The following is a 19,009-nucleotide window of genomic DNA, read 5'->3' as shown; positions in this document are numbered from 1 at the left end:
ATGCAATTGATAGTGTTTGGCCCGGGCTATACTCAAACAGTGCCAGTGGTCCTGGCTGGACTTTGGAGTTTGCCAAGGCCCTGTGGGGTGATCTGCCTCTCTGCTTGAAGATGGAAAGACCTGGAGAACATTATGTTAACTGATAATAGCCAAGCACAGAAAGAGGAGACAAATATATAATATGCTAAAGCTAGGGAGTATTATGAGTAACAGAGGGACTCCATATAATGGAAGGGAAAGCTCAGCAAAGCCAGAAAGGAGGGGTAAAAGAGAAAGAAGGCTGATTTTAATCAATGAAAAAGCTACATTTGAATAGGTGTATATATGTGAATATAACATTGCTAACCTGGACACTCAGTATTGGGAGGGAGGGGAAAGGGGAAGCCAAAGGGGAGTCCTTGGGAGGGTACCAAGTCCTGTGTGAATATATTTCATTGTCAACATAAACCACATTACGATGTGAGACTGGTGCACCAATAAAATGAATTTAAAATAAAATAAAATAAACTTTGTTTTACTTTTCTGGTGCTTGGGAATTTTATTCTTTGACTCCATAAGACAATGATTCACTAAGAAACTTTGTATCAGTAGCTAATTATGTATGTATAATGAACAGAATGGCTCAATAATATAGATCATGATATGTGATAATGTGGACATTTTTATATATAATCTATAGGTATACACCTTAGTCCACAAATTTTGGATCTACACTTTCAATAGACTGTTGTCACTTTTTAAAAATCTCCCTGCATTTCATGTGAAGATGAGGAAAAATAAGAAGAAAAAGAAAATAAAACAGAAGCAGGAGGAGGAGAAGGAGGAAGAAGAAGGAGGAGGAGGAGGAGGAGGAAGGAAGAGGAGGAAGAGGAGGAGGAGGAGAAGGAGGAGGAGAAGGAGGAGGAGAAGGAGGAGGAGGAGGAAGAGGAGAAGAAGGAGGAGGAGGAAGAGGAGGAGGAGGAGGAGGAGGAGAAGAAGAAGAAGAAGGAGAAGAAATAAAGAGGAGGAGCAGGAGGAGGAGGAAGAGGATTCAAGCAATGGTTATTGCATTAGTAAAGATTTTCTAGATAATCTTGATATTTCATCTTAGTGGCTAGATGTGTTTTTCTAGTCCATACTTTGGAAAATAAGTCAAGATAAGAATTTTAGTCTTGTGTATTCTGTACCATGTTTGCTAATAAGGAAGCAATAAGACTGAATTTTGAGACATCATGCCTAAAGTACCCTTGTTTTATAAATGTGCATGTGTGTGCATAAGTGTTTACAAACATGCATTTATTATTTATTCATTTATTTATTTTTATTGGCAAATGAACCCTGGAACATTCTAACTCTGAACTGCATCTCTATTCTATTTTTTTTCTTTAAGAAAGGTTTTGCTAAGTTTTCTGAGGGCTTTGATAAATTGCTGAGGATTGCGATGTAAACCTGGGTGTTAGCCTAGGTTTAAATAGTCTGATATGATAATCTGCTTCTACCACATCTAGTTTTTCTCTCCCACAAACAACTAAACGAGCTCTTCCTGTTCTCAGCCAACATACCTGTTCGTTTCAAAAGTTTACCTGCACTACAGTATCATGGATGTGGGGATAGGATGCCTGTGATCAGTGGGTCTGCCACTCTTAAGCTTCCAAGAACGCCAAGACTTGTGAGACTCCTGGAAGTGATCCTTTCAATTCTTTAAACTTTATTGCTATTGATTTTCTTATTTGTAATAGTTTTAAAGTAAAAATACAGTGTAGACAGATAAATATTTACTAAAACATCTGCCCTTATTCCTCATGCCTAGGATCTTCCTTTCCTTTACTTTCAGGAACCAAATTCTCACAATTGGACCTGACACTGTCTCTCAATATATTATGTGCTGTGCTTATTATTAGGCTCTAAGATTTAGCAACACTGAGACATCTGTGACATCTCTAGACTTTGAAACACAGGATAAAATATCAGAAAAGTAAATCTATTTTTTCTGTCTTTGATGCAAAAATCTGATTGCCTAGACTTGTGTAATAGCTTTAATAACTGCTGAAGTACAAATATTCCATACCAGAAATGTTCAGTTATTAAGATGAGTGGCTCTGCATTATGTATTTAAGTATATCTCAAATATTGTATTGCATTGAATAGATACATTCTCAATACACACTAAAGCACTATTATTGATTTTGACCAGACAAACCATTACTGTTTTGTGGTTTTCATTATTGAGTAGAAATGTATAATAATGTTTCCAATATTCCAGTATCCTTAAGTCTCTGAGATAGTTCAACTAAGCTGAGAACTCAAGTGATGGGATAAAGTAACTTTGAACTCTTTTCTAGCACTCAAGTACAAATTCTCACAGTCTATTATGCAAACAATTATTCTTCTAAGGTTCTTCATATTATAGTAATCTATAGTTCTCATTTGAGGAATAACTATAAATGCCATTTGGGGTTTAGGAATAATAATGCACTGAAGCATACAATTATAGTTAATACAAACCTAGTTCAAGTTTCTACCTCATTTATTCATTTGACAAACCTATCATATAGATTCCATGAAATCATAATGAACTATCTACTGTTCCCTTATCTCTAAGACTTTTGTATCATTAGTAAGTGAACTTCAATCTCAGTGGTTTGTTTCCTCCTTTGGTATAACTAGAAATGGTAAGCACATAAGCAAAACCCCCCTATCAAATCCTATTATCTAACTAATTTTATCTTAGGACAAGTACAATATAAGCCATGTAGCTAGATTATTTATTTCTATTTATATACATTAAAACTACTATTGATTTAAATTTTGTACCAAAGCATGCTTTCTTTATTCAAGTATCTAATTTTGTTTAATTTTGAAAACATGAGTTTTTGAAGGTAGAAATGTGGGGCCAACTGACAGTTTAATATAAATTCTACAAACTAAAATTTTTCACATTATTTTCTTATTTGAAGATTTAAAATCTTCTTACATAGGTTTACTAAGCATTTAGGGAAATTATATAAATATATTTACATATTAGGAATGGGTGCACTCAAATTGTAAGGTCACTTATTTGGAATTTGATATGTCATTAGATTAGTGCTAAATGCTAAAAATCAAAACCACATTATCTACCTTGTAGACAGTGACAGATAAAATGAGTAGATACTAGGTACAATATAATAACAAAAATATTATTATATACATATAGATCTTATACATACATGATAGGGATTAAACTAACCAGAATAAAGAGAAGATTTAGAACATATTTCCAGAAAATTGAGTTTAATTTGGGGTAAATTTAAAGAAATATTAGTAAATGCATATTTCTACAATCGAAGGCAAAAGAGAATATATTACACATAAAAACAATTATTTCGCAAGGTAGGAGCATATATGAAGTTATGTCTATGTAGTGTTTAGTAATTGATTACATTGATGGAAAAATAAGACCTGTAAGGTGAACCCAGAAAACTGAAACTGAAAAGACCCTAGCTTAGCCTAACTAACGCCATGATTGACTTGTATTTGAACTAAGAAAAATTTATAGTTGGGAAAGTTACCGGAGTTAGCAAGTCTGGAAAACAGGATGGGCTGAAAACATAATTGTACGCATGGGACTATTACTGGCAGGACATGCGGTTACTGATAGAACAAACTGTTACGGTAAAGAAAACGCAATTGTTCATTGTAATGTAAACCAGAATGACCCCGGGTACGAGGTGACCCAGTTCCCCATTAACTTGCTGGGCCAATAGAATTCCTGTAACTATGTTAACCATGCTTTTCTGCTTCTGTAACCACGCTTTTGCTTTTCCTATAAAAACCCACAGAAAGAGAATCAGGGGGGGGCAGGTCTCTGAGTAGACTCTGCGGCCCACAGGTACCTGTGATTCACAATAAACCCTCTTGCTGTTGCATCCAGTGGTCTCGGCCTGATCTCTGGGTCTGGGGGTCCCCATCCTGAGAGGGAGACCACTTCGGGGGTCTTTCATTTGGGGGCTCGTCCGGGATGTGGAGACCCCTACCCAGGGACCACCGACCCACCACCGGGAGGTAAGCGAAAGGGGCCTCACGTAAAGTTGTGTAAGCGTTAAATGTTGTTTCTGTGTGTTGTGCTTTCTGAGACTTGATCAGGTCAATCTGTATCTGGTGGGTGCAGAGGGGAGTTGACGAACTCAGGACCCTGACCCCGCATCCCGGGAGACGTCCCGCGGAGATCAGTATCCTGGCCTTCGGGGCCATCTGTATTTGTATTAGAGGAAGGGGGACCTAGGACCCCAAACAGTCCTCTCCTGAAGAGAATATTCTCATTTTGCTGCGGCCGCAACGTTTGTCTTGTGTCAGTGTGAGTAACCTCGTTTTTGTGTGATTTTGATATAGGTTGTCTAACCTAATAATGGGCTACCCTCTGTTCATCCGAATGGCCCGCCTTTGAGTCAGGATGGCCAGCATTTTAACCTAATTTTTAACCTAAAAATTATCACTAACACCAAGAAGATTATTCTTCAGGTTGGGAGAGGAGGACATCCAGACCAAGTTCCTTATATTATCACATGGAAAAGTCTTGAAGTTTACCCTAGTCCTTCCTCCAGATCCCAGTGCACCCCTAATACAGAGGAACCCCCTCCTTATGCCGCCCCTCCCGCTCCAGAACCAGATGGGGCTGCAAATGAAGCAGTAGAAGAAGAAGACCCCCATGTTCCAGAGCCCCCTGCTCCTTCCCCCGTGGCAGGATGCTTGCGAGGCAAGCGTGACCCCCCCGCAGGACCTGTATCTCATGTTTTTCCTCTGCGAGAGGGGCCAAAAGGCCAGTTACAATATTGGCCTTTTTCGGCTTCAGATCTGTATAATTGGAAACAGCATAACCCCCCTTTTTCTAAGGATCCGACTGCCTTAACTAATTTAATAGAGTCTGTTCTAGTAACCCACCAGCCTACCTGGGATGACTGCCAACAGCTTTTGCAGGTTCTGCTGACGACCGAAGAAAAACAAAGGGTATTTTTGGAAGCCCGGAAGCATGTTCCCGGGGAAAACGGGCAACCTACTCAATTACCCAATGTAATTGATGCAGCGTTCCCTTTAACTCGCCCGGACTGGGACTTCGCGATGGAGGAAGGTAGGGGACACCTACGTCTTTATCTCCAGTTGCTCATAACGGGTCTCCGAGGGGCCGCCAGACGCCCCACTAATTTGGCACAGGTAAAACGGGTGGTACAGGGAAGTGAGGAAACACCTTCAGCGTTTCTAGAGAGATTAAGAGGCATACAGGATATACACTCCTTATGATCCAGAAGACCCTGGACAAGCCACAGGTCTCTCTATGTCCTTCATTTGGCAATCCAGCCCTGATATAAGAAATAAGCTACAGAGGCTGGAAGGGCTTCAAGGATACACAGTAGCCGATTTACTTAAGGAAGCCGAGAAAGTATATAACAAACGAGAAACTCCTGAAGAAAAAGAAGAGCGATTATGGCAGAGAATGAGAAAAGATCAGGAGGATAGGGATAGAAAAAGAAATAAAGAACTGAGCAGAGTATTGGCCACCGTAGTCCAGGGAGCTAGAGACGAGGGTAAGACAGGCAATCGTGGACTAAGGTGGATAAGGATCAGTGTGCCTATTGCAAGGAAAAGGGTCACTGTATTAAGGACTGTCCCAAGAAAACAAAGGGACCGAGAAAACCAAAACAACCGGTATCCCTCTTGGCTTTGGGAGATAATTAGGGAGGTCAGGGCCAGGAGCCCCCCCCCCCTGAGCCCAGGATAACTCTCGAAGTAGGGGGGCAACCGGTGACTTTTTTGGTGAATACCGGAGCTCAGCATTCAGTCTTAACCCAAGCTGCAGGACCCCTAAGTAATCGCTCTGCCTGGGTTCAAAGAGCCACCGGAGGAAAGAGGTACCGATGGACCACGGACGGAAAGTAGACTGTATGAATGCAAACTGGACCAATCTAGTCGTGAGATGGACTATTGGCTCAGAAAGTTTCCCCAGGCATGGGCAGAAACCGCAGGCATGGGCATGGCATGGCAACAGGCCCCAATAGTGGTGGCGCTATGTTCAGATGGGGGGTTGAACAACAAGAAGCTTTTGATGATATAAAACATGCCCTACTAAGTTCCCCCGCTCTAGGACTGTCTGATATTACTAAACCATTTGAGCTATTTGTAGATGAAAAATCGGGATATGCCAAAGGAGTTTTAACTCAGAAACTTGGCCCGTGGGAAAGACCCGTGGCCTATCTGTCAAAGGAACTTGACCCGGTAGCCTCCGGATGGCCCCCCTGCCTGCGAATGATTGCTGATTGTGCAGTAGCAGTCCTCGTTAAAGATGCAAATAAGTTAACCCTAGGCCAACCTGTAATTGTTTTGGCCTCCCATGCCCTGGAGGCCCTTGTGAGACAGCCTCCGGATAGGTGGTTGTCCAATGCCAGGATGACTCATTACCAGGCAATGCTACTGGAATCAGATCGAGTGAGGTTCGGACCCATAGTGACCCTCAACCCTGCCACCCTGCTGCCGCCACCAGAGACAGAACGACCGCATGATTGTCATCAGATCCTGACAGAAATGCACGGGACCAGACCGGACCTGAAAGATCAACCACTTAAAGAGGCGGATTGCACTTGGTACACAGATGGCAGCAGCTTTATGGAAGACGGAAAAAGAAAAGCAGGAGCTGCTGTGACCACTGAAACAGAAGTAATATGGGTAAAAGCGTTGCCCCCTGGGACCTCGGCTCAAAAGGCTGAATTAATAGCTCTGACTCAAGCTTTAAAGATGGCAGACGGTAAGAGACTTAATGTATATACTGACAGCAGATATGCCTTTGCTACTGCCCATGTGCATGGAAAAATATACAAAAGAAGGGGACTTTTAACTTCTGAGGGAAGAGAGGTTAAAAACAAACCTGAAATACTGGCTTTGCTGAAAGCATTGTTTCTGCCACAGCAATTAAGTATTATGCACTGCCCAGGGCATCAGAAAGGGGATTTCCCCAGAGGCAAGAGGAAACCGACTAGCAGATGCTGCAGCCAGAGAGGCTGCGTTAACTGGTGCGACTGAAATTTTACCTGTGGCTAGAAATGGGTGCCACCTATGACCCCGAAAGACAGTGCTGGACTAACAGAAATAAAACTGTGTGGCCGACTTAATCGACCAAGCAGCTGATCCAGCAGCTACACGGCCTGATCTCTGGGTCTGGGGGTCCCCATCCTGAGAGGGAGACCACTTCGGGGGTCTTTCAAAACATATCTAAAGAATCCAGTGTCCTTTAGTCAATTGTACATAGTTACTCAAAATTTAAAAATGGATCATGCCACCGCATCCTCTTCCTTGGCATCTACGCACGTGAACTTGCATGCATGACTGGCTAAATGCTTAACGGAAGCAGAGCCCCGAGGAGAGAGCTTTGTCTCTGGCCAGAGTACTCCCTCACACTTAGATATTCTTTCAGAGCTATTATTCTTTTGGTAATGATTCTGTTAAATTCACACACGAATTGCTCCAGTAATGTAAGATCAGGACTGTGGGAGAAACTGAGTCCGTGGAAAATAATTTTTCTAGTAATATGTTTGAACCTTTAAACACCCTCGGCTTTGCTCAAGCTATAATAAAATCTAGTCAGAATTCAGGTGCTGTGGTAGCATTCCAGCTAAAACAATTACAAATGCAGAATTCCTCTCTATCTCTGACCTTCATTCTAATCATTAACCTATAGTAAAAGCCTTAAGAGTCAACTGAAGCCATTAGCCCTAAAAACTTGCAAGGGAGGCAACTGGTGCCGGTTTACCCCCTCTCCTTGTGATCCGGCCTAGATACACAGAAGATAAACTTTGTGTGTGACTTCAAAGCAGCCTAGTTGATGAGCAGCCAATACTGCCTGATACAATAGAGCCGAAGGCTAGGAAGATTCTTGACCTTTGCACCTAGAATGTGCCTGCCCAAGGAAGGAGGCATAACTTAGCTACAAAAAAAAATGGATGTGTCAGAATAATAAATGTGCAGGTATGGAGTTTTTGATGGAAATAAAGAAAGAAAATATTGTGGGAATAAGAAAGCACTTTGTATGAAGAAGAGTTTATCCTAAGATTGTCCCAAATGGGAAAGAAATAATCAGGATAATCAGAAAGATTAAAAGGAAGTTGCAGAAGGATTGTGGTAGGAAAATGGATTATTAAAAGAGTAATAGGTTTCTAATAAGCCTATCACTTGAGGAAAAGTGCTCAGCAGCTAGAGAAGTACATCTGACAATTAAATCTAAAAATTTCATGTTATTTTTTGGTGTTTATCTGCTAAACTGTGTTGTGAGCTTGTTTAAGCTTTCAGACTTAAGATGGTGTTACAGACAAAACCCGGCAGACCTCCATCGCAGCCCCTTGAATTGTCATATCTCCCCATGCCAACTATATGGACTAAGCCCTAGGAACAGAAAGTTCTGAAAAGAGTTAAGGAGATTCCATGAGAGGCCAATTCTCCAAGCCCTGGGCGTGCCTGTGCCTTCTGGAATTTGCCCTCTGAAGCCGCCCATCCGCAAGGGCAGGGGACTGGATTTGATCACCAAATCCGGGGCTAATCTTGAATGCCAGACCCGTGTCTTTTTACTTTGTTTTTCACTATTGTCCTTTGCTGTTTACATTCTTCTACTATTAACTCCACTGGGAAAGAATATAAATAATCATGGTTTTGGAAAATAAATTGTCAATTGCACATGAAGCAGTTGTCCGTGTCAGTCTTTTTCAGATTTCTTTCTCCCAAGCCCCCGGGGACAAAAATCTCCATGTTTAGCGTTGTGAACGGGGACTTGAAGGAGCTTTATTTGATAAGGGAAAGGAATCGCTGCAGAGAGGCTACTGCAGGATGCAGCCGAATCTCTTTGCTCACCTTCCAGGAACCTTGGTCCCATGCAGATTTAGTACCCGACTGAGCCAGTCTGTCGCAGGATCAGACAGGCTAAATCAAAAAGTTGTGTTAGTTAGAGAGGGAAATGAATACTATGATACTAGTTACTATCTGAAAGGAAAGGAAAGAAAAAGATGGATAAATATAAAGTTCACGCAGGGCATCAAGGGTAGAAAAATATATTAAGATAAAAAACAATAAGTTAACTTTTAGACATTTTGAAATAATTTTATACATGACATATCCAAATTGATATATATTTAGACAACTGAATGTGGTTCTAAAACTGAGAAAATCTAAAAGCAATTCAATAGAAGCACAAGTATGCCTTTTTTCTGATGGACAGGTCGGTGGATCCCAGGAAGGGCTCTAGCCTCAAGCTCTGTCCCCTCCCTATACTTAGTTCCGGTTTCCTGGATACTATCTAAATTGTCTGAGCGCCACTCTCATTCCCCTGCCAAAATTTAAAGGTTTGCCTAGCCACCAATAAAATACCACTTCCATCTGGCCGACCAATGACAACTTGCCAGTTCAGCACAAAACTCTACATAAATCAAAGCACTGCCCCGTTTTCTCTCTCTCTGCCTGCTGTTTCTTCTGACCCTGCTACCCAAATAAATCTCTTGGCTGTATAGTGACCTCTGATATGGTTTTTGCCCTTCAATATCAACCAGTAGAAAGTACTGAAACAAAAATGTATAGATGAGATAAGCCTAGGATGAAGAAAACTTGAAGATAGGTTTAGAGTCACTTGGCCTGAGATGGACATATACATGTTCGTTCAATGCTGAACACATATTTAAAAGGAAAACTGAAATACAGCAAAGTGTACAGTAGGAAGAGATACGGAATCTATGTGAATTATGTCAGGAAGCTTTATAAGAGCTCTGAAACATCTTATCCCCAGATTTAATAAGAACAAAAACAAACATTTGAACACTTGTAAATATATTGAAATTATAGTATACACTATGCCAGAGGCTTGTGACAAGAAAATACTCATTTAAAAATGATCCACTAGCCGGGCGTGGTGGCGCACGCTTGTAATCTCCGCGCTTCGGAGGCGGAGACAGGAGGATCGCACAGGTTTGAAGCCAGCTGTGCTGGCTTAAGAGACCCTGTTTCTAAAACTAAAAAAGTATAAAATAGGTCTGGGAGTGTAGCCTGGAGGTAGAAGGGCTTCCAGGAACCTCAGTACCAAAATACATAAATAAATAAATAAATAAATAAATAAATAAATAAATAAATAAATAAATAAATTTAATTTAATTAAAAAATGATACACTAAATTATCTAAGAAAAGCTGACAAAAGTTATATGTCGTATTTAATATCATGGGGGTTTATTTGTCACAAAGAAGTAATAAAATGAGAAATGAACAATAACAATACTTACATTATAAAGAAATTTTAAACTCAAGAGACTCATTTGTTTTCTTCTAAGTAGGAGGACCATTACTGGTATTTCAATCATTCAGAAAGCCAAGTTTTAATTAGATAAAGCAGAGTTATTTTAAATAAGTATGAATATGATTTGAAGTTTCTGAGTAACATGTGCTTTAAAATTAGAAATATATATATATATATATATATATATATATATATATATATATATTTTGTGTGTGTGTGTGTGTGTGTGTGTGTGTGTGTGTGTGGTACTGGGGATTGAACCTCCAAGCTATATCTCCAGTCCTATTTTTTGTTCTTTATTTTGAAACAGGGTCTTACTAAGTTGCAGAGGGCCTCATTAAATAGCTAAAGCTGGCAGTGAACCCTTCATCCTCCTGTCTCAGCTTCCCAAGTACTGGGATGACAGGCTCAAAACTAAAATATTTTTTTGCAAAATATTTTCTGCTTTTATATAATTAATTTGATATTATTAATTAAAACATTTAGTGCACAAATTCACATGTGTTTATTGAAGTCTTCTCTGTACAACACTGTTTCAGGTTCACAAACCCTGGACATCTCAACAAATCCCAAAGTAACTAATTAAATGCATATTAGAAAATATATTATTAATTGATTATATATGCTATGATTAAAAATTTCAGCTTAATATATCTTATAAATAGAAATAAACATTTCAATGCACAAATTTGGCTTCAAACTTTTTTCTGAAAGAAATATAAGTACTAAGGGTTTTCATCTTTTTCAACCATTTTTATCAGAATTGAAGCTTGATTTCATTTGCTGCTGTGTGTATCTCTACTGATGCTGACAGGGGAGATCGCCTTGAGGCTGTGATTTACAGGATTTTATTAATCTGTTCAAGGCTCTCTTTATAATGTATTTATTCCTGATGACTTGGTTTCTGCACTGTCAGCTGCCTGCATTATAATCTATCATTTTGGATCAGCAAAGTTTCTAAGTTCATTTTGATTTTGTGTACTGCAGACTCTCTTTTGAGTTGCTGCCATAAATTAATTTCAGATTTATTTTCTTAGAAAGACATGTTCATCCCTATACTGATGGAATGTAAGTCATTCAACTCTTGGAGGTATTTGACTTGAAAATACATACATAACCAACATAAATCTTGGTAGATCAGGAACTTCAGTTTTAATACTTATGAAATAACTTAATTGTAAAATTAATAATGAACCAAATTTTTTGTTCATAAGATCAAACTTATTTTTGTTTAATATATCTTTTTATTAATATAATTATGAAACAAATGTAGGGATTTTCCTTTGTCTTACATCATCAGATTATATTTTTTTATTTTCTATAAATGACTTCTATAGTAGACTAAAAGTAATTCATTAACTGCAAAATATTCTGTTGTAATGATGTTTACTTTCTCAACATTAAAGTTTAAAAGACTATATTTTACACTTGGATATAGTGATAATGATACAATAATTTAAGATTTTATTTAAATCAGAGATTACCATTTAGAGAAGTAATTATTATTACTTTCACACATGAAAAGGAACCAAAACTGTACCTATGGCTTTGAGTAAATTATATGAATTTATTTTATGAAGACAGAAGTGGCTATAGTCAAGGAGTTCTGGAGGCAGGGGGAAAGTATATATGGATAAAGCTTTTAGAGTATATTTAATAATGGGCTGGGGATGTAGCACCTGAACAGAGCTTTTGGCTAGCATGTGCAAGGTCTTGAATTCATTCCCCAGCACCACAAAAACAAGGTCAAAAACAGAATGTATGTAATAAGTAATGATTTGAGGGCTCAAATAAACAACCATTTGAAAGTATTTTCTGTTTAGAGTATACTCAACACATACATTAATGCCATCCAGTCAACCTCTTTCCTTGCCTTTGTGCCTAAGCAGTAAGCTGATGACTAAGAAGTTCCCATAACTGAACTGAATGTTCTTGCTTTAAATAGATGGGCTTTAAAAAAAAACAAACAACAAAAAAACAAGTATTATCTACCTATTGTCATTATTAAGGGATCAAATAAACAGAAGTGAGACAAATACTTAAACTTGGATATGGTGCTGTTAAAGAAACAGTAGTGACTTTTTCTAATTGAAATCAATACCTATCTGAATTTGTGTTCACCAACACAAGTATTTGAATTCTTTTAGAATGTCTTATATACCAACAAGCTCTCCTCCATAATTTTATCATTTCTTTCAGAACAAAGATATATTTTATGTCAAACAGGTAGTGAGAATAGCCTCTGAATTAAAGAATTTACTTTCAGTGTTAATCAATTTGGAAACACTTGACCAGATATATGAGGACTTGTTGGAAGTACCTTTAGGTGTTTGGTATTTGTGGTGTCTTGTAAAATGAGTTAGATGCTTCGAACTTGCAATCAATTTATTCTACTATGTCTTCCAAAGTGATAGTAGATGATTTTCTAAACCAAAAATTATAAAGATCACTAGCTTACCTCCATGCCAAGCTTAATTACACTTTTATGTAACCTGGATTCTCCATTCTTAATAACATAATATCTGCAGAATTATAGCTACTGCCTCATAACAAGGAGAAAATACTTCAAAATAAAGCAGAGTAAGTGATGTATTGATTTGGAAGATGTGCAATATGTGACTTTTTTTTACAACAGCAGACAGGCCAGTAGAGAGAAGAAATTATGAAAAACAAGGCATATATCAAAAAATGAGAACAAGAAACATTTTTCTGAAATTCAGAAAATTTATTTGGCTATTTTTAGCATTTACACATCATGTAATAACTGTCACTGAGTGATTAAAAAATAAGAATCCAGAAGAATTTTAGGAGTTTATATACTTTGGGGATTCAAAGCTTTGATTTTTCTAAACTAAGCCAGCCATATAGATATGGCTGATGATATGATAGACAATGAAGGACATGTGAGGGAATTTGAGAAATACTTTTTATAGCTTTGGTACAGCCTGAGCAAAAGATTACTGTTGCTTTCCTATTTCCTCAATTTTCCAGGGGATTATTTCATTAAAAAAAAAAAAAACACCTAGTGGGGAGGACGTAATTGATTAGGTGTGTGCCTCTTCTTTCAGGAAAGATTGTGCAAATATATTTTGTACTTAAAAAATAGTGACATTATTTTATAAGATGAGAGATTATTATTATGTGTGTGAATAGTAGGATGTGACAAAGAAGAAATATAAATTAACAGCAATGTATATTTGACCATTCCAATTCACATGGACGTTTAGCTTAACCCCTCAGCAGTTTGCTATGTGTCAGGTATTTTCATAGCTGATAGACCCTGCTAGGACAGTGTGGTTTGAAGTTGTTTTTTTGAAGTGCTGAACTGTTTCTTAGTGAAAGCAAGGATGGCTAGTAAATGCCAGGAATTGTCTGATGAGATTGGAATTGATTTTTGACTTCCTGGCTGGTAACTAAAGGTGTCAAATAAACATAAATTTCAGAATAACTATCACTCTAGAATGAATCTTGAGAATGGGAATGAGGAGAAAGGAAAGAGTTAATATGATATATTTCTTATTTTTTCCTAAATGACATAAATCGGTACCAGGTCAAGCTTCTGGGTGTTAACTGAAGCCATCTTACCTGTCTACCTAACCTAGAATGTTACAAATTCCAAGTCACCTCTTCTTGACTCATCCCTACAGAGTCATACCAGTGTTTCATTGATTCCATTCTTCTTCATCCTCAGTGCTCTATGTTTGCAATTAGCAGATTAGAATCAGTACTTAATTTTGCTCCAATAGGGCAAAATAATTTATAATAAATGCTTTTCATATTCCTTTATGGTTTTGCTTAGCATACTTCACACACTGAATCAAAGTTTTGCAAAACACTACTTTGGAATTGAAAATTGATTTGAATTCTATATGGCTTACTTAAAAATATTATTTAATGGTAAAAGAAACTACTTTTACATTGAAATATTATTTTCATTTTTACCCTAAAGTTTGCAATGTACTCACATCATTCCAAATAAATATTATATTTATATTACTATATACATTTACATATATATCATTACTCTTTAAAATGTATTGTAACAAATTGTATTATTTCATTGAGAAAATCAAGACTTCAATATACACAAAAAAATAACATAATGAAGAGATACCTTACAATAAGGGTAAATATTTATAAACCATACATCTGATGAAGGATTAATATCAAAATAGTCTAAGAAGCTCAAATAACTCAATAATAAGTAAAAATCTGAAAAAGAAATGGGCAGAATAACTCAAGATTTTTTTTCAAAAGAAAAAAATCAAATGGAGACTACACCTTGTTCTAGTAAAACATGGTTATTATGAAAACAATGAAAGATATTAAGTATTGGCAAAGATATGAAGAAAGTAAACCTTGTGAACAATTTTTTTATATATATAAAATAGTAGAAACATTGTAAGAAATAGGATAGCTTTTCCTCAAAAAATTAAAAATAGACTTATCATATGAATCAGGAATTTCACTACTGGGTCTATATCCAAAGAAAATAAAAAATAAGTATGTTGAAGAAATATTTGCAATATAATATTTATTAAATAATTATTTATGATTGCTAAGATAAGATAAAATCAACCTAACTTTTCATCAATAGATGACTAAGAAAAATAAAATGTATCATTCTACCTAAATAAAAGAAAAACCCTATCATGTATTACAATGGAAACGTATAAATAAACATAGATGATGTTATTTTAAGTGCATCTAGCCAGGTACAAGGTCAATGCATAACCACACTTACACATGGATTGAAAAAAAACTCAGAAGCAGAGAGGAGAATGCTGTGCTTAGCAGCTAGCTGAGAAAGGAGGTGTTGGGAGGTATTTATCAAAGGCTACAAATTTTAGTTAATAGAGGAATGATATCTCTTGCACAACTTAGCAACTATAGTTAACAGTATGTTGTATTTTTAATTTTTCTAGGAAAGTAGATCTTGTGTTTTCACCACAAGGAAAAAAAGAAAGAAAAAATGCTTTGAAGTAATGTATATGTTAGCCTGGTTTAGCTATTTTATAATATATATGTATTCCAAAACATTATGTTGTACATGAGAAAAAATGTATTTTTATCAAATTAAGAATTAATAAAATAATTAAAAAACAAGTCCCTTTTTAAAAGAGTTTATATGCAAAAATTTTAATGGTTATTTTACTTTAGCTAACATTTTATATCAGTTTTATGATGCATTTTAAGACTAGATTTTTTCATTGTTTTCATTTTTACCTTACGCTTACCATAGAAAATAACATAAATATAGTTATGTAGAGATACCAATTATAAATTTTATTGTAAATTTTCCCAGTGAAAAGTATATCAATAAAATAGAATAAAATAAAATAAATAGAATACGGCCAAATTCATACACTGGAGAAAAGACAACCTTTTCAACTATTGATGCTAGGAAAACTGACTATCCATTTGTAGAAAGAAAAAATTAAGTCTTTACCACTCATTGTGCAAAATAATCAACTTGAGATGTATCAAAGACTTAGAAGTTAGACAAGAGACTGTGAAGATATTAGAGGAGGGCATAGGTTCAACACTCCAACATATAGGCACAGGCAGCAACTTTCTCAATGAGATCTCCAAAGCGCAGCAAATTAAAGCAAGAATTAACAAGTGGGATGACATCAAATTAAAAAGTTTTTTTTTCAGCAAAGGAAACCATCAAAAATCTAAAGAGAAAGCCTACAGAATGGGAGAAGATCTTTACCAGCCACCACTCTGATAGGGGGCTAATATCCAGAATATACAAAGGGCTCAAAGACTCTACACTAGCAAAACAAATAACCCAGTCAAGAAATGGGCAACTGAACTGAATAGACACTTCACAAAGGAAGAGAAGAAACAAATGGCCAATAGATACATGAAAAGATTTTCTATATCATTAGCCATCAGGGAAATGCAAATCAAAACTACACTGAGAGTCTATCTAACCCCAATCAGAGTGGCAAGCATAAAAAAAAAATCAAATAATAACAAATGCTGATGAGGATGTGGGGAAAGAGGAACTCTTTTACAGTGTTGGTGGGAATGCAAACTAGTTCAGCCACTATGGAGATCAGTGTGGAGATTTCTTAGAAAACTTAGAATAGATCCACCATATGATACAGCTCTACCACTCTTGGGTATTTTTCCAAAGGGGTTGAAATCAGAGAACTACAGTAACTATGTTCATAGCAGCACAATTTACAATAGCCCAAATATGTAACCAATCTATGCCCCCATCAACAGATGAATGGATTGCAAAATCATGGGGAAGACACACAATGGAATTCTATTTAGCTATAAAGAACAAAATCATGGCATTAGCAAGAAGATGGAAAGATCTGGAGAACATTATGTTAAGTGAGATCAGCCAAGCACAGAAAGAGAAGGAACATATGTTTTCTCTAATATGCCCAAACTAAGAAGCATTGGGGATACCAGAGGGAGTCCAGATAATGGAGGAGGAATCTCAGCAAAGCTAAAATGGAAGGATAAGAGAGGAAGACGTCTGAGGTTGATTAATGGAGGAGCTATATCCGAATATGTGTAAAAGTATGAATATAGCATGGTTAACCTGGACACTCATTGTTGGGAGGGGGAGGGAAACTGGAGGGAGAGAGGGCACCAAGCACAGTCTAAATGCATACCATTTGTGTTATGTTCCACATATAAATAAAATTAAAAAAAAACCAAAATATATTTCTGCATAAAAAGAGAATTGCAATTTAGACAATAATGGATTTGTTTATACTTTTGAGTGAACTTGGTTAACATTTCATATTTTTAGAAAAATCTGTTGTATTGTTTTACTTACAATTAGTAAAGAAAATATAAAATAAGGACAAACTTGTAAATTCAGAAAATATTTTGATACCCAAACCCAGAAGAAAATAAAGACTCAAGAGACTTTTTTAGTGCAGGGCCACAAATTATTGGAGTGAAATAATATTAACTGAACGCTATACATAGCAATTAAATGTCATGAAGTCCTTTTGGGTGCTTTTTCTGTGCTATAAAAGCAATTGCTATTTCTTTTCTTAGTCTGAGTTTTGTTCTGATTTTTAATTAACACAAAGACAAGAGTCTTCCTTTAAAACATTCTATTCTCAGGAGTGTGTTCTTCCAATTTCTAATGAAAAATAAACAGGAGGACCACTAAGCCTAGTGTTAGATTTAATTGGGATTTATTTAATTTTCTTTTCACAAACTCCTGGATCAATATATAATTTTACATCTACTATAAAAGGTTTCCTGTCTTATTTTGACAAAGTTATGTTCACAGAATAGAATATTTATTTTTACCAATACTTTCATATTTTCCCATTACATTCAAGATATGAAAGTAAAGAGAACTAAATAAATACTGTATTTAAAAAAACAAGTTATATTACAAAATTCAGGAAAAAAAATTAATTCCAAACAAACAAGTATTAAACATTGTCAGGCACTTTTGACAAAATGCATAGTAAAAAGAAATAAATCTTCTGCCTATTAAATTTTCTTTCTATTAAATTTTCTGTATCTACAGATAAAAATCAGAGGTAGAGCACTTTTCTGGTGTGCTTCAGACACTGTGTTCAATCCCCACCACCACTAACAAGCAAACAAACAAAAATCAATTTTAATCTTAGAGTTGCAGTACTACCTGATCCCCTAGATTGCTCTCAAACTCATAAAGATACTCTTCTTCATCAGCTTTTATAACTACAGGTATGAAGCTACACCCATTATATATATTTGTCTTTTTTATAATTATAATAGTCTCATATGTGAATTTTTTTATGTGTGTTATGCTGGAAATTAAACCTAGGGTAATTCTAAATCCAAGCTATACCCCCAGATTTATTTTGCTTTTTTTTTTTTTTTTGAAAACAAGGTTTTGCTAAGTTGCTGATATTCCCACTAAATTGTTGAGGCTGTCTTCAGACCTGAGATCCTCCTGTTTCAGCCTCCCAAATACTGAGATTACAGAAGTGCTACACCAGGCTAGGGAAGATAATTCTTTCTAAAAGCAGGATGTAAAAATTTTCTCCAATCTTTATAGAAAGATGATATAGATGATAGTAATCTAAATAGATCGATATTAGATAGATGATAAATAATACTTTGTTGATAATTTTATATATCAGTGTCACTAGATGATGAGAGGTTAAAATATATAATTAAACATTATTTTTTCTCCCTCTAATAGCATTTCTGGAAGACATTAGCATTTGAATCCATAAACCCAGTAAAGAAGATTGTCATCACCAAAGGGGTAGACCTAATCCAATTCTGTGGGTAAAACAGTGGTAGAAGGAAGAATTCAATCTCTGCTCCAGTTGGAATATTGGCCTTCTAATTCTTCAGGCCTTCTCACCTGAATAGAATCTGAATTATTGACTCTTCAGCTCTCAAGAGTTCCAGCTACATCTGTGATCTTCCTTTGTCTCAAGCTGGAAGATTAGCAAAACATGGGAATTGGGGGTCTCTATATTCATTTGATTTAATAATTTTAATAAATTTATGTGAATACAAGTGTCTATGTGAATTATGAATACAGGTAAGATATTCTATAGTAAATATTTTTAAATATTTATAATTTTTATGTTTTATGTGTCTTACATTCTTATGTGTAGAAAATTTAAAACACATTTTTGCTAAAAAATATTTATAAAGTCAAGCATTAAAATGATCAGTTTATTTATAGCTGGGAGTGGTGGTGCACGCTGAAAATCCAAGTCTTGGAAGGCTGAAACAGATGG

The sequence above is a fragment of the Muscardinus avellanarius genome (genome assembly GCF_963383645.1).
Source record: "Muscardinus avellanarius genome assembly, chromosome: 1".
NCBI classification, from domain to species: Eukaryota; Metazoa; Chordata; class Mammalia; order Rodentia; family Gliridae; genus Muscardinus; species Muscardinus avellanarius.
The sequence above is the reverse complement of the archived record's forward strand: the minus strand, read 5'-3'. Positions refer to the sequence as shown.